The sequence below is a fragment of the Labrus mixtus genome, chromosome 15 (assembly GCF_963584025.1).
Source record: "Labrus mixtus chromosome 15, fLabMix1.1, whole genome shotgun sequence".
NCBI lineage: Eukaryota > Metazoa > Chordata > Actinopteri > Labriformes > Labridae > Labrus > Labrus mixtus.
The window spans coordinates 28360771-28375770 of record NC_083626.1 but is presented as its reverse complement, the minus strand read 5'-3'; the positions used below and the strand labels follow the sequence as shown (position 1 = coordinate 28375770).

Below are 15000 nucleotides of genomic sequence, written 5' to 3'. Positions count from 1 at the left end.
GAGGAGGTGGAGGAGGAAGAAGAGGAGGAGGAGGAGGAGGAGGAAGAAGAGGAGGAGGAGGAGGAGGAGGAGGAGGAGGAGGAGGAGTGAAGTAGACACTCTCAGTTATGGAAAGTTCAATGACTGTATTGTTAGTCTTTGTGAGGTTTTGTCTCGCTTCTCTTCCTCTTCTCTGATAATCCGGTTCAAGGATCCTCATTGGTCCACAGAGCTGTCAATCAGAACCGCAGTTTTTTATGTACTTCAGCATTGGCTTCATGTTCCAACCCCAGAGGTTGCTGCTTGCCCATGTCCCTTCTGTTCACATGGAGGAGGCGGGGCTTATGACCTAAACTAAAGCCAGTCAGCAGGGGGAGCTCTAAATCTTTTGGCTTCACTCCCAGGCGGCTGCTGCTGCTCTGTCCATCTTAATATACAGTCTGTGTACAGGACACATGTCTGTCTGGGAACCTGGAGAACTTCTCTTTTGAGCTTTTGTTGTCTTTGTTTCCTGTGTTTTTTGTATTATTATTATTTTTAGGATTTGCATTGTTTCTGTACCTGCAGGAAATTTACTGCCATTGTTATTGTTCTGGGATTCTGCAGCATGTTTACCTTGTTTTTTGTTTTTTTTTAATGTTGATTTAAATTTGCGTCATTTGTGAACATGCTGCATATTTCTGCTGATGGTGATGGAAATGTTTTGTGTTGTTTTTACTCAGTTCACCACCTTGTTGTTGTTCCTGAAAACAAGCCGACTTCCTGTGTTTACATAAATTATAACATATAATTCACTGCAACAGAGAGAAAGACAGGCCACACGTTTTTTATTACACAAACTGTATAGAACAATGAGTTTAAAGTTTAAATGACTTATTGAACCTTCAGCAATTTAATGAGCCAGATTTATTCTCTGATATTCTTCCAACCAGCTGGCCACCAGTAAGAGAAGAAAACGGGAGCAGAGAGGAGACAGAGAGGGATGGAGGGAGGTAAAAATAGAGGAGGAGGATGGGGGGGTAGCATGGAGGTAAAGAAGAAGGGAGGGGCAGGAGCTCTCAGGGGAATACAGAGAGAGAGGGCGAGAGAGGCTGCAATGAAAGAGGCTGATGTCATCCCTGCGAGGCAGCCAATCAGAGAGCGGCAGGGAGGGAAGAAGGGAGGGAGGAGAGGCAGAGCTCAGATGGGTGTGTTTTATGTACCACTGCAGCATCAGTGTGGAAAAGACACGAGAAAAAGGCACGACTGAGTGGACGAGGAAGAAGAATTAAAGACACAGAAGAAGAAGAAGAGAGGAGCGCGAGACAAAGGGATAAAAGAAAGAGGAGGCAGAGGAAGAGAGGAAACACCTGCAGAGGTAGGATGAAAACAAAAGAATACCACCATGCTGCTCGTGTCTGGGTTTCCATGCATGAATGTGATGTGTGTGTGAGTCTACATCTAGGTGTGTGTGGGTGTGTGTGTGTGTGTGTGTGTGTGTGTGTGTGTGTGTGTCGATGAGGGCTTCAGGGTGCGATGATGTCTTACATAATAGGAGAGCAGGTATGAAGAGCTGTGTTGGGTGTGTTCTGAGATATGTGTGTCACTGTGTATACATGCATGTGTGGGTGTGTGTCTGCACCTTCTGAAAAAAAACCCTGAAATGACCATTCATGATTTTGCCGTGTGTACACAAACAGGTTCTGTGTGCGTAAATCAGTCTGCAGGGAGTGTCTGACTGACTTGATTCAGCTTTTTTAATATCTCTGTGTCATCTGCAGCAGCGTGTTTGGATTAATATTAAATGAAATGCTGCACTACACATCATTATAGTGTTCAATTATTCACGACCGGTTTAGTAGTGCACTTCCTTTTAGCTGGAGCTCTCTCTGTCAGGCATGATTTCACTTCTTTTTCATCCTTTTAGTGCACTCGTTTCATGCACATAAACAGCTCTGCGAGCATCCTGGTTTTCTTTCTCTCTCTCTCTCTCTCTCTCTCTCTCTCTCACTTTGTGTCTGCAGAGATGAACGCTGTTTTAAGAAGGAGTTCAGAAAGCAAAGAGATGAGTGCAACAGGCCTCGACTTCCTGTCAGCTCTTGTTAAAAGATGTTCTGATTGTTACCTCGGCTAAGTGCTCGTTCTCCAGATTACAGAAAAACTTCTCGTTGGATTGTGGTGTAACTTTTGTGGATGTTTTGTAGCGTAGACTAAGGCAGAAGCCTTTTTAATATTGGAGCAGATGAAGTTTTTACTTTAAGCTTTAATCGTAGATCTGATTGGTTGATTGTGTGTAAGCAGGATTTCAGAAAAACAACCGGAGACATATTGATTTTTTTTTTAGACTTCTGAAGAGGGGAAAAGTTCTGAATCTCTATCAAACAGAATCTGTTTTGTGGAATTGTGGAACTGGAAAAGAGCGGCTGTGGTTCAGTTGGTAGAGTTGGCCGTCTCTTAACTGGAAGGTCGGGGGTTCGATCCCCAGCTCCTGCAGCTACTGCTTCGTCTGCAGTGTATGAATGGATGAGTTAATACTGATGGACTCTTTACTCAGCAGCCTCTACCATCAGTGTGTGAACGTGTAGGTGTGAGCTGCAGTGGGTCATCAGAAGACTAGAAAATAAATATACAAGCTGAAGTGTTCTGGTTTTAGTTTATCGGCATCATTCCTCCTCTTGTGTTTTTTTTATTGGTCTGCAGAGAGCAAGAGGAGCCAGCCGTCGCTCTATGAGTCAGCTTTTATTAATGTCTACAAACACATGTCAGCTTCACCCCATGTGTACTTCATTAGTTGCTGACAGGACGGTAACACTAAAAAATGTTTTCTTGTTAACAGCTGGTGTCACTGGAAAGTTTTCTGAGTTGAAGCGACCTCAGAATAACTCTGTTTGTATAACTGCTTGTATAGTTGCACTTATGAAAGTTGTTCCTGAAAGATCTGTGGGCCCTGAGCGTCCTAACCAAATCTTCATTCTTGAAACTGAAAAAAGGAACTTCGGTCCTGGCTTTGTGTGTAATTTTCCTAACATTTTCCTTCACTCTCAGAGGCTTCATCATCATCAGACAATAGAGGTGGGACATTATCAGGATAATGTGACCACATCTTCTCTTACTGTTTTTTATTGAGATTACTCCATGCTGCATAAAGTTTAATAATCCCAAAACAGGTCCGCTCCCATATTTATAGATTTGCACAAAGAGTGGACCAGTGTGGTCAAACATGCAAAACAACCAAAGGTGAACGACATCTATAAAAACACAATTTAAATATGACCACAAAGGAAGAATAGTACTGCACGATTATTTAACCATAGTATTAAACAAATCATTTTTCAAGGAAGAATACCCACTGAAACAATGAAAAGATAGAGACACACTCACAGACGTCTGTTGTCTCTGAGTGTCCCTCATGTTGTTATTTTCGATTTAATCTGTCATTAGTTTGCAGGACATCAAACACACCTCTTTAAAACCTCCGTTGAATGACCTCACATTTCTCTCTGCAGTGACTAAAAACAATTCATTTTATTGAACTTTTTCCTGCTCAGCGTTGTCCGATCAACCGTCCAGAAAAGCGAAGTTATTCAGTTTACTCAATCAATCTTTATTTGTATAACACCAAGTCTATAACAAATGTTATGTCAAGACAAAAAGAGCAGACCTTAACCACTATGTAACAAAGACCTGACGTTAATCCATCAGGAGCACTTTAGAAACGATTAGCTAAAGTTACAGTGGAGAGGAAAAACATCCTTTTAGAGGCAGAAATCAAAAGTTTCAAAAGCTGGTTTACCGAGCAGCAAAAAAAAAGTGATTCTCTCTTTGTGTTTCTGTCCCTGTCGAAATTTTCACCAGGTTTCCGTTTACTCTTGAATTCCTCTTTACACTCATAGCAACATCGTTCACACACAGTCACACACACTCTCACACACACTCACACACACTCACAAAAAAAGAGATACACAAACATCCCTGTCTCTCCTTCTGTTGTTTGCATTGTCTGGTTTTTTCTCACCGGGATTGCTTTGGCAGAAAATCACCACAAATTAGGCCAGAACCTGAGAGGAGGCTCAGGAAGGAGGAGGAGACGAGGAGGAGACGAGGAGGAGACGAGGAGGAGACGAGGAGGAGACGAGGAGGAGACGAGTAGGAGACGAGTAGGAGACAGAAATATGATGAGCAGAGGAGAGAAAGAAACAGGAAGAGGGAGATGTGAGTGAGTGAAAGAGCAGATAATGAGTGAAAGTGGAGGTTTATGAAAGGGGAGGAGGAAACATTTAGTCTAAAGAGGATGGATCTAAAGAGAGAGATAGTTCAGACTGGGGCGTACGATGACGGAGGAGGAGGAGGAGGAGGAGGAGGGAAAGTTAGCAGCGTAGGAGGATTTTCGCCCAAATTTCTCTGCCCCCTCCTCTCGAGCTTGGCAACAGTCAAGTAGACTGAAACCATCTGGTGTATTTTTTTTATTTTATTTCAGCGCTCTTTTTTTCTTCACAACATGCAGACAGACACAAAAGACAACACATGCAGGATGAAAAAATACTGAAAGATGTTTTTTAACAATGGGTTCTAAATAAAACCTCCTGCTAATTATTTACATTTCCTGGTTGAAAACTAAAAGTCCTGCAGACGAGCGAGCACAGCAAGTCCCAGACCACCGAATAATCAGTCAGAAAACTCAATAATAAACGTTATCATCATAAGATGTCGAAAAAAAACATAAATTTAGGAATATTCCTTCATTACAGGATGAGATGAGTCTTGTATTACCCTATTGGCTCCAGCCTCCTTTCTTAACGACACATTTTAAGAAAAGGACTAATCTTGTTTTTATTTATTTATTAAAAAGGTTTTTAACCAGGAAAAGCCTCATTAGGATAATAATCTCATTCACAAGCGTGTCACGGCCAAGAGAACTAATGCTGCATTCAGGTGCTGCTCGGGTCATCCCAGTTTCCCAGATGGGAAGTCGTCCTCCCGACTTCAGTGAGATCTGGTGATTTCAGTTCGGAATGTCGGAATGATGTCATAACAACAAAAAACAGTGTTGATGCTATGAAGAAGATCAGTGAACTGTTACTGTTATATTTGTTATAAGTTATATTTGAGCAAAAAGTTGATGTGCAATAAGTGAATTATTAAAAATAATATTTTGCCCCTCATGATGACACCTACTTCTTTCCCGAGTTTCAGGGGTTGTTGTTCCGACTTGAGCAGGTGTTCATGTGCATTTTACAACTTGGAAACACATTTTTCCGATGTGTCCGACACCACATGAGTGCACCAAAAGTGCACTCAACCCTTAAAATCTTTACATGCCACCACAAAATCCTTACCTATGATTGGTTATTGGCCTTGACAAAGGTGGGACTTAAGTTGGAATCCACCATTCAGGATGTGTTGCAAGAGGCAGCTCATAGTTCTCAGTGTGCAGATGTTTGTTTGCAATTTTTTAAAATACTTTAAATTGAAACTTTGGACATACAAATTGTTTTGAAACCTTGAAGAATGAAGTTTAGAAGATGTATAAGTTGCCGTCATCTTGCGTTACTTAAATCTCGATGTGATTGGTGCAGACAGAAAGGGTTAATAAATGCTCTCCATTCATGTGTGTGCACAAACTTCAGGCCACCCCTGCCCTAGTCAGAGCCCCAGTTGGGCCACCCCAGTCCAAAAAAGTCTGGACACGCCCCTGAATCAGAGGCCGTTTGTATAAGACAGAGAGTCTGATGCTGCTGTGAGCAGAGCGATACATCACAGTATCATCTGCATATAAAGACAAGTTTGCATTGAGAACATAATTACAGATGCTGTTGATATGAAATGTAAATAATAGCGGTCGAGCAGGAATCCAGGAGGTGCTTTTCTTGACACACTGAACCTTTTGCTGTCAGAGTGAAGGTTGAACACAAAGTAAAACTTGTGTCATTTCGTCTGGGGGATATCGTTTGTGCTGAAAATTGCAAATCGCATTTCTTATTGTTATTCAGTAACTTGTCAGCTACGGTAATTATTGTTTTCACACAGCTTTCCGGTCAGCAAATGAGGGATGAACTCCTTCTCTAGCAGGTATTGGAAGGATTTGTCCAAATTAAACATTAAATAAAAAGATCTGTACTGGGAAGAAGAAGAACTTCTCAGCTCCAGGTTTTATTCCTGTTTCTGTACCAGACTTTAAACGTTTGCTTTGTGTCTGGTTGTGCGAGTATCGTTGTGTATCCTCCTCCTCCTGCATTTAGATGTGTTCGATAGTGCATGGACTGAAAGGACCACATGCATCTCTCTTGTCCTGGCAGGCCTTTAAAGTCAATAAAAGTCCCAGGAGAAAGGTTGAAGGAGCAGTTTGGAGCCAGACTGAAACGTTTGAGCTGCAGGACAGCGGGTCGGAGAGGGAAGTCTGCAGCGAGAAAATGAGATTATACTCTTGACTTTTTCCTCTTTATCTCTGATGATGTCTTCTTCTATGATTCTCATTGTGCTTTCTCCTCATCCATCTTCATCCCCGTCTCCCATGCCCCCGCTCCCTCCCCTCTGATCCATCTTTCCTCTCTTTTGGCCTTTCTTTCTCTTTCTTTCCTTCTTGTTTTTCCATTTTTCCTCGACAGAAAGACCCCTTTGTGTTGAGATATGGGAGGAATGCCCCCTCCATGTATTTTCCCCCCTTCTTCTTGTTTTCCTCTAAGCTCTTCTTCCTTATGTTTTCTCCCTTCCTCTTTCTGTGTGTTTGTGTGTGTGTGTTTGTGTGTTGGGGGGGCTTCCATTAGCTTGGATTAGACGATGTAGGAGGGTCTTAACAGCCCCTCTGTGTTTGGGGTCTTTAATCCCTTCAAAAACAGCTAATCTAACTTCAATGGCTTTAACATGTACAGTACACACATGTTCACACACACACACACACACACACACACACACACTTCCTCCTGCAAATATGTGACTTCTGTCTGTTTTCATGGCCAGTGTGGTTGAACCATGACAGGGCGTCATTCATGCAGCGACCACAAACACAGAGGACACTTTATCAGCCAGATATCTGACCAACAATATCTTCCGTCGCTCAGATGATAAACGACCACATGCTGCACAACGTGTCCGACTGTCACATCCAGTAACAGTGAGCAGCTGCTGACTCATATATGACACATGTCAGAGTGTTTGTAAGGACGTCGATTCATTGGTCAATGTGAATCTTTCATTCAGGAAACTGGGTTGATAAGGATGCTTTTCATTTATAATCTTTGTAAAAAACTTTATCATCTGCAAAGAACCGAATCCAAAGACATGAACATCTAGTCGAGATGATCAGTTAATAAACAGAAAGAAAATTTTGCATCTCTTAAATGTATTTTAAGTCCCTTAAATTGTATTTATCTTGTGAGGAGGAAGAAATTCAGAACTAAAATAGCTTCAGGTGTTGAAAATCTGGTTCCAGCTCTCGCTTCCATCGCTGCAACACCTGTTGGTTTGACCTGATAACTGCTCTCATATCTGGCAAATCGAGGGGCGTCCAAAACGGCCGTGTGGGGGTCTTAAAAGCGTCTACCTTCTCTGGTCCAAACAAATCCAGAGCATTCAGGAGCAGAATCTAAAGTTAGAAGGAGGACATACTGGCTGCTGCATTGTTGTCAGAGAAGCCAGCACTTCAACATGTTTCCTTAATGATCAGATAGTAAGATACCTTTATCATCTCACTCTCCACACATCTTACATGATGCTTCTTTAATATATTTGGTTTAAACACTGAAGCGTGTCCACCACATGGTGACCTGTGTGAGCGTCGACTCTAGAGAGGAGGGGGGGGGGGGAGACAGCTCTCTACAATGTTTAGAATTTAGACTGCAGTACCCATTTTAAACACTAGGTGTCAGAGTTACATATCACTCCTTTAAACAAACAATTAATCTATTTATGGTGAATGCATTCTTAATTTAATGGATAATTTAAACCCTTGTTTGTTGCAGCCTTTTGTTGTTATATTACAACTGATCTGAATCATCAGCGTCAGTCAACACTGACGTCTGGTTGGCTGACGGTTGAAGGATTTCTTGCACCTTTTTTTACGCCAAGAAGCTGAAATGAATGCAGAATCCTTCATGGGAGAAAAAAACACTTTACATGTGGGAGTCTTACATGAGCTGATATATCAGTCCCCCTCCTTCTGTTTCTACTTTCTACTTTCTACTATTTATTTCTCTTTACCTGCAGTAAGTCCCTCATGTCACAACTTCTCCTAAAGCTGATCATCTGCCTGCTTGTATTTGTCGGAATCTGATGCGCTTGTGTTTGCTTTAAGAAGCTGCACAAAAGAGTATAAAGGAAAAAAAATTACCCAAAAATATGCGGCTGCTATAACACACTGCAGACCAGTCGAGTAAAAGCGAGGAGGAGAGGCAGGTGGGAAGTGAGACAATAGCAGGAGAAAGTGTGCGTGTGTGTGTGTTAGAGAGAGAGAGAGAGATATGGAGAGGTGAATTGAGGAGATGAAGGGAGTGGCACCGGAGAGAAAGCGAAGGGAGAGGTGTGGAGGGACGGAGTGGGGGATGGGAGAAAAGAGGGAGGGGCAGCGTGGGGGATGGGGGAGAGAAAATATTGCTGTGTGCTGTGTGCTGGAGTCGGGGGGTTACCATGGTGATGGGGGAATGACGGGAAGGGATGGGAGAGGAAGAGGACCGGCTGCGAGCATATATACACTTAAACACAAATTCAAATTGACATTTTCTCCGGCTGATTGAATAAAACGATAAGCATCAAAATCTCCTTTTCATTTAAACATTTCCTTCCTGTTGTTCCTCCGGGGTGGGGTGAGGAGAGGAGGGACGGTGGGGGAGGAAAAAGATGCTGCGTGCGGAGGGATGAAGGAGACGGGAGATAAAGAGAGAGGCTCTCTGAGTGGAGATGAAGAAACACGATCTCCCACCTGGGAGCGGTGTAACTTGGAGACAGAGTTGTGGCTTTTTAGAGACGAGACGCTGGCGGTATACACTGAACCAAAGAAGCTGCACAAAAAACAGTGTACGATGGCCCTAAGAGCTCAACACATTTCAGACAAAAAAAAATACTGACAATATAGAAAAACTGGGAAAAAAAACATCTTAAGTTGCTGTGAGTTCCAACAAAGTCGACAGAAGTAATCCGACTAAAAAGGTTTTTCAGTCGCTGCATGATTCAGAAATTATGAAACATCCAATAACGTCTGTATTTTGCAAAAAAATAGGAACGTTTATATTCAAAATAAATACTTTTTTCTCATTTCTGCAAAGTAAAAACTGAACTTTTCTTTGCTGTTTTCTGCACAAATGAAGCCGTTTCTCAGAAAATGTATAGATAATCTCAGGAGGACGGCTCCTGAAAATTCTGCTGATCTTGTTGTTGACACGTTCACCTCACAGCAGGAGACTATCGCTGTCAGACAGGAGGAGGGGGCGGGGCGTCTCCTGAGGCAAGACGTGATGTAAAGAGTGGAGAAGAACATAAAAGAAATAAAAGAAATAAATGCTAGGAGGCTGGAAAAACTTCAGGAGCTTTTCAGGAGTTTTGTGCGGACGTGAACAAAGCTTACAAGTGTTTCTATACTCGGTTGTAAATTACATTTCTGGGTTTTTCCTCTAAAAGTTGCATGTGTTGTCCACCTGGTGAAAAACTCAACACAGTACTCTCTTTTTTTTGCTTGTGTGTCGTCTCATGTGTTCCCGTAGGTTGGTGTGATTTGAGCTTTTAGGGGCACTGTGTGTCTGTTCTTTGTTTGGGAAAAAAAAACCCTGAAGTAACTTTTATCTAAATGTTTGCGTCTGAAGCGACAATGAAACTGTCAGGACCATGCAGACCTTGAAGGGATTTGCTTTCCCGGCTCAGAGAAGCCGCCGTGCTTCGACCTCACACCTTGAAGATGAAGAGGACGAGGTTATTATGTGACGAGCTGCAGAATCAGAAGGTAGAAGGTAACTTCCTTTGACCTGCCAGCAGGGATTCAACGTGATGTGAGTGGCTGTTGAAGCTGCTCGGGGGACTGGCAGCAGCTGTAAAGAAAGAAAGGATAAGAGAGACCGAGGGGGCGAGCCAGACAAGCCTCTGGGTGGCGGTGGGTGTGTGTGGGCGGCAGGCTCAGGAGAGACTGTGTGTAGGCGGCTGGATGGTGTGTGTGTGTGTGTGTGTGTGTGTGTGGGATGAACACTGGAAACATGTCAGTAAAACTCTTCTGCATAATGTAGAGTCATTTTCTATTTAGGCTTATTATCGCCTCGGGCCTCATGAACGTTTACAGCCATGCTATCCATGCTAATTAAAAGCAGCTATAATTAAAACCTTTATGATAAAAAGTTAGTTCAGATAGTTTTTTAATTTTCTTCTTTCTTATTTTGAGTCTAAATCTAAAGCTACAAAATGTTTTAGCCATGAAACAAACTGTAACGGATCAGCTCAATCAAAGCACATCTGTGAGAAGTTGTTTTTGTCCCTGACAGGCTCCCATAGTTTAAAAAAAGGTGTCAGACGACGTTACAGGAAAGATCGCTGCAGAGAAAAACCTTTTTGTTCAAGAGTAGTGTTTTAGTCAAGACCACAGTAACCGAGACCAAGACATACACGAGACCAGAGTGCTCCGAGACCGAGACCAGAGTGCTCCGAGACCGAGACCAGAGTGCTCCGAGACCGAGACCAGAGTGCTCCGAGACCGAGACCAGAGTGCTCCGAGACCGAGACCAGAGTGCTCCGAGACCGAGACCTAGACCAGAGTGCTCCGAGACCGAGACCAGAGTGCTCCGAGACCGAGACCTAGACCAGAGTGCTCCGAGACCGAGACCAGAGTGCTCCGAGACCGAGACCAGAGTGCTTTGAGACCGAGACCAGAGTGCTCCGAGACCGAGACCAGAGTGCTCCGAGACCGAGACCAGAGTGCTCCGAGACCGAGACCTAGACCAGAGTGCTCCGAGACCGAGACCAGAGTGCTCCGAGACCGAGACCAGAGTGCTCTGAGACCTAGACCTAGACCAAAGTGCTCCGAGACCAAGACCAGAGTGCTCCGAGACCGAGACCAGAGTGCTCTGAGACCTAGACCTAGACCAGAGTGCTCCGAGACCTAGACCAGAGTGCTCCGAGACCGAGACCAGAGTGCTCTGAGACCTAGACCTAGACCAGAGTGCTCCGAGACCTAGACCAGAGTGCTCTGAGACCTAGACCTAGACCAGAGTGCTCCGAGACCTAGACCAGAGTGCTCCGAGACCGAGACCAGAGTGCTCTGAGACCTAGACCTAGACCAGAGTGCTCCGAGACCTAGACCAGAGTGCTCCGAGACCGAGACCAGAGTGCTCTGAGGCCTAGACCTAGACCAGAGTGCTCCGAGACCTAGACCAGAGTGCTCTGAGACCTAGACCTAGACCAGAGTGCTCCGAGACCTAGACCAGAGTGCTCCGAGACCGAGACCAGAGTGCTCTGAGACCTAGACCTAGACCAGAGTGCTCCGAGACCGAGACAATAAAATAAAATAAATGTAAGTTATTTGTTCTTTTAGAAAGAGACGTTTTCCTTCTAATCTCAGTGATGACGCGGGAAAAATAGTCGATCAGTGGTGGTCTTGACCGTTCTTGATCTGAAATTCGGAGTCAAAATGATTTCTATTCCGAGACGAGACGAGACCTTCAAAAAGTGGTCTCGAGACCAAGACCGATTTGGAGTCCTACAATAAAAGATACTTTATTTTAATCAGAAGCAGGCCTTATATGTCGCTCTTTCCAAACCTGCCAGACTTCATTGATAAAACAATCATTATGGAAAACCCTGATGACTCTGCAAAGATCGCTTTGTTTGTTTGTTTGTTTGTTTGTTTGTTTGTTTGTTTGTTTGTGGTGTTGAAGTGGTTTGAAGAAGAAGTTCTTAGAAACAGGATGAATTTAAGTTCAGATCTTTGACTCAGACGCTACAGAGGTCTGAGTCAGTCTCTCTAGGCCCAGATCCAAGAACGCTTGACCCCAGAGCGAACACAAACGTACCGCACTCGATTGAAGAGGTGTTCTAAACCCATGACGACCAACACACCTGCTGGCACCTGAAACACACAAACAGCCAATCAGCAGGCTCGTTACAACTCACACAGCGCTGAGCTCCCCCAGCTGGCTCTGCTGAAACCGTCTCCCCTCAGTAACGCCTCTGAAGACGCCATAAGGGGGGGATCAGATTGAAGGTGAGACGTCACAGGGGGGTAAATGAACGGCTCAGTCAGGATGATGTCAGCGGCGTTCCCTCCTCTTGAGTAGAGAGAAGATGAAGATGGAGCGAGCGTCCGTCTTGCTGGTCAGCAGTGTTTTAATGGCGTTGGTTAACTGGCGTTCTGCAGACATGTGATTTATGATTATGTCTTTTTATTGATTGACATTACAGCTAACGGAAACGCTCCCGCTGCAGCTTCACTTCACCGAGCAGCGACGGCGTTCGTCTCTAAGAATGTGGGAGATTCCATGTTTTAATCCCGTCTTTGTTCTGATCTAATAAGAGGACAGAATCATTTTAAACCCGGAGCCGCCTCACATGAGAACTCAGTCGTGGTCGTATTTAACTTTTTATCGGTTCTATTGCCGCCCCCTCCTCTCTGTTTATTGGCCGTGGCGGCGGTGATAGATGGACGGCCCTGGGTCTTGTTTATGTCGCCCCGAGCGCTCTGTTACTCTGTGGCCTGTCACAGCTGGTGCTTCTCGCCCCTCAGCTAAATCCAAAAGACCCCAGCCGAGGCCGGGACGCCACCCAGAGAGCGAGCTGCTGTTTACCCGGGAACATACCGTCACTAATGACCGATTAACGCGCTCCGACGCAGTCGCTTCGTTTGTCGTGTGGAGAGAGGCCAATCAGAAACAAACACACGATACTGGCTGTGTGTGTGTGTGTGTGTGTGTGTGTGTGTGTTGATGGAGGTGTGTGTGTGTGTGTGTGTGTGTGTGTGTGTGTGTGTGTGTGTGTGTGTGTGTGTGTGTGTGTGTTGATGGAGGTGTGTGTGTGTGTGTGTGTGTGTGTGTGTGTGTGTGTGTGTGTGTGTGTGTTGATGGAGGTGTGTGTGTGTGTGTGTGTGTGTGTGTGTGTTGATGGAGGTGTGTGTGTGTGTGTGTGTGTGTGTGTGTGTGTGTGTGTGTGTGTGTGTGTGTGTGTGTTGATGGAGGTGTGTGTGTGTGTGTGTGTGTGTGTGTGTGTGTGTGTGTGTGTGTGTGTGTGTTGATGGAGGTGTGTGTGTGTGTGTGTGTGTGTGTGTGTGTGTGTGTGTGTGTGTGTAGATGGGGGGTGTGTGTGTAGATGGGGGGTGTGTGTAGATGGGGGGTGTGTGTGTAGATGGGGGGGGTGTGTAGATGGGGGGTGTGTGTGTAGATGGGGGGTGTGTGTGTAGATGGGGGGTGTGTGTAGATGGGGGGTGTGTGTGTAGATGGGGGGTGTGTGTAGATGGGGGGTGTGTGTGTAGATGGGGGGGGTGTGTAGATGGGGGGTGTGTGTGTAGATGGGGGGTGTGTGTGTAGATGGGGGGGTGTGTGTAGATGGGGGGGGGTGTGTGTAGATGGGGGGTGTGTGTAGATGGGGGGTGTGTGTGTAGATGGGGGGTGTGTGTGTGTAGATGGGGGGTGTGTGTAGATGGGGGGTGTGTGTGTAGATGGGGGGGGTGTGTGTAGATGGGGGGGGGTGGGGTAATCCAGAGGTGGCTAAACAATGTCACGCCAATAAGAGCTGATTTGAATGTGAAAGGCGTCGGGCTGAGCTGAGGGACCGGAGGGGTGAAGAGTCGCCCCGTCCAATCAGAAAGGACAAACAGCTGATTTAGACACATAACTACAGACTGCAGCGGGAATTTAACATCTTTATTTATTTTTTAAGGTCGTTACAGAAGCACAAATCTTTTCTGTTTCCAGCCTCTCATGTGGGACGATCACTTCTTTGCTCATTCTTTTATTTTAAATGAAGAATATTTTGGTTTTGAGACGACAGACAAAACAAACCTTGAAGAAAACACTTCCTGCTTTTCAAAATCTGCAGCTAGCTAAATATGCCGCTAAATGAGCAGATAAACCAAACACACACACCGACATGTTGCTGTGTGTCTTCATTTTTTCTGAGAGGTTTGAACCCTCTCATCTTTTATCATCTCTGAGCAGAATGTCAAAGACTCTGCAGATATGTGTGTGTGTGTGTGTGTGTGTGTGTGTGTGTGTGTGTGTGTGTGTGTGTGTGTGTGAGGTCGAGGTTTCCAGAGCTCTTTGAAACCTCTTCTAATTGACTATCGTGGTTGCTGAAGAGGCTTCAGCCGGGCGCTCTGTCAGGACTTTTATTTATTTATTTTCATGAGGTGCAATAGAGTAACAAACTGGTGACATATACAGAACAAATGAGGCACAAAAAAACCAAACAGTCAAGGTCAGGACAACAACTCCAAAACACAGTAAATCAAATCAAGACAGCAAAAAACTGAGACATCAACAGACACACATCAGACTACAACCAGCAAATACAAAACTATAAGAAATACCTAATGCTTTCTAACTTCGTCCTGTATCGATACATTGACCTCTTGCACGGTCGGTTCATCAGTTTATCAAAGATCCTTTATATGAACGTGATGGACTGTTGGAGATAGAAATGTTGAACGTGTCTGCACTAAAGTTCATGGCGGTCCCTCTGATAGTCGTTGACATATTTCTGTCTGACTCGTGGTCGGCCAAGTCAAAGACTTTCCAACATGTCCGCCCTTTCAGCCGCCGTCCCAACGCTCGCTCTGCCATCACCGGAACATGATGAGGGGCAAATCTACCGTGTCTAAATTAACGAGGGTTGGATGCCCTTCTCTGTATTTATTACGGCTCTTTCTTTTTTTTCATGGTGGGAGCTGATAAGGCCGGGGGAGCGTTCCAGTTTAAAGCGTTGCCCGGAGCAGTTTTTTTTACAGACATGTCAGTGGAGCAGAGCCAGAAAGAGGAGCAGCCGCCACACGATGCTAACGATGGCAGAAAAGAGACAAACAGAGAGAGAGATGAAGAAGAAGAAAGAAGACAGCGGGCGGTCGGAGCTCCTGTCAGTTGACGT

At 44.8% G+C, this 15000-nt stretch overlaps 1 protein-coding gene across 1 annotated transcript in view; it reads left to right on the top strand.

The window, feature by feature from the left end:
• Positions 1–1160: 1160 nt before the first annotated feature.
• LOC132989589 (neural cell adhesion molecule L1.1-like) overlaps positions 1161–15000 on the top strand; it is a 75763-nt gene continuing 61923 nt past the window's right edge. Inside the window, 1 exon segment of the mRNA XM_061057289.1 lies at positions 1161–1336. The gene's annotated coding sequence lies outside the window, so the exon portion shown is untranslated.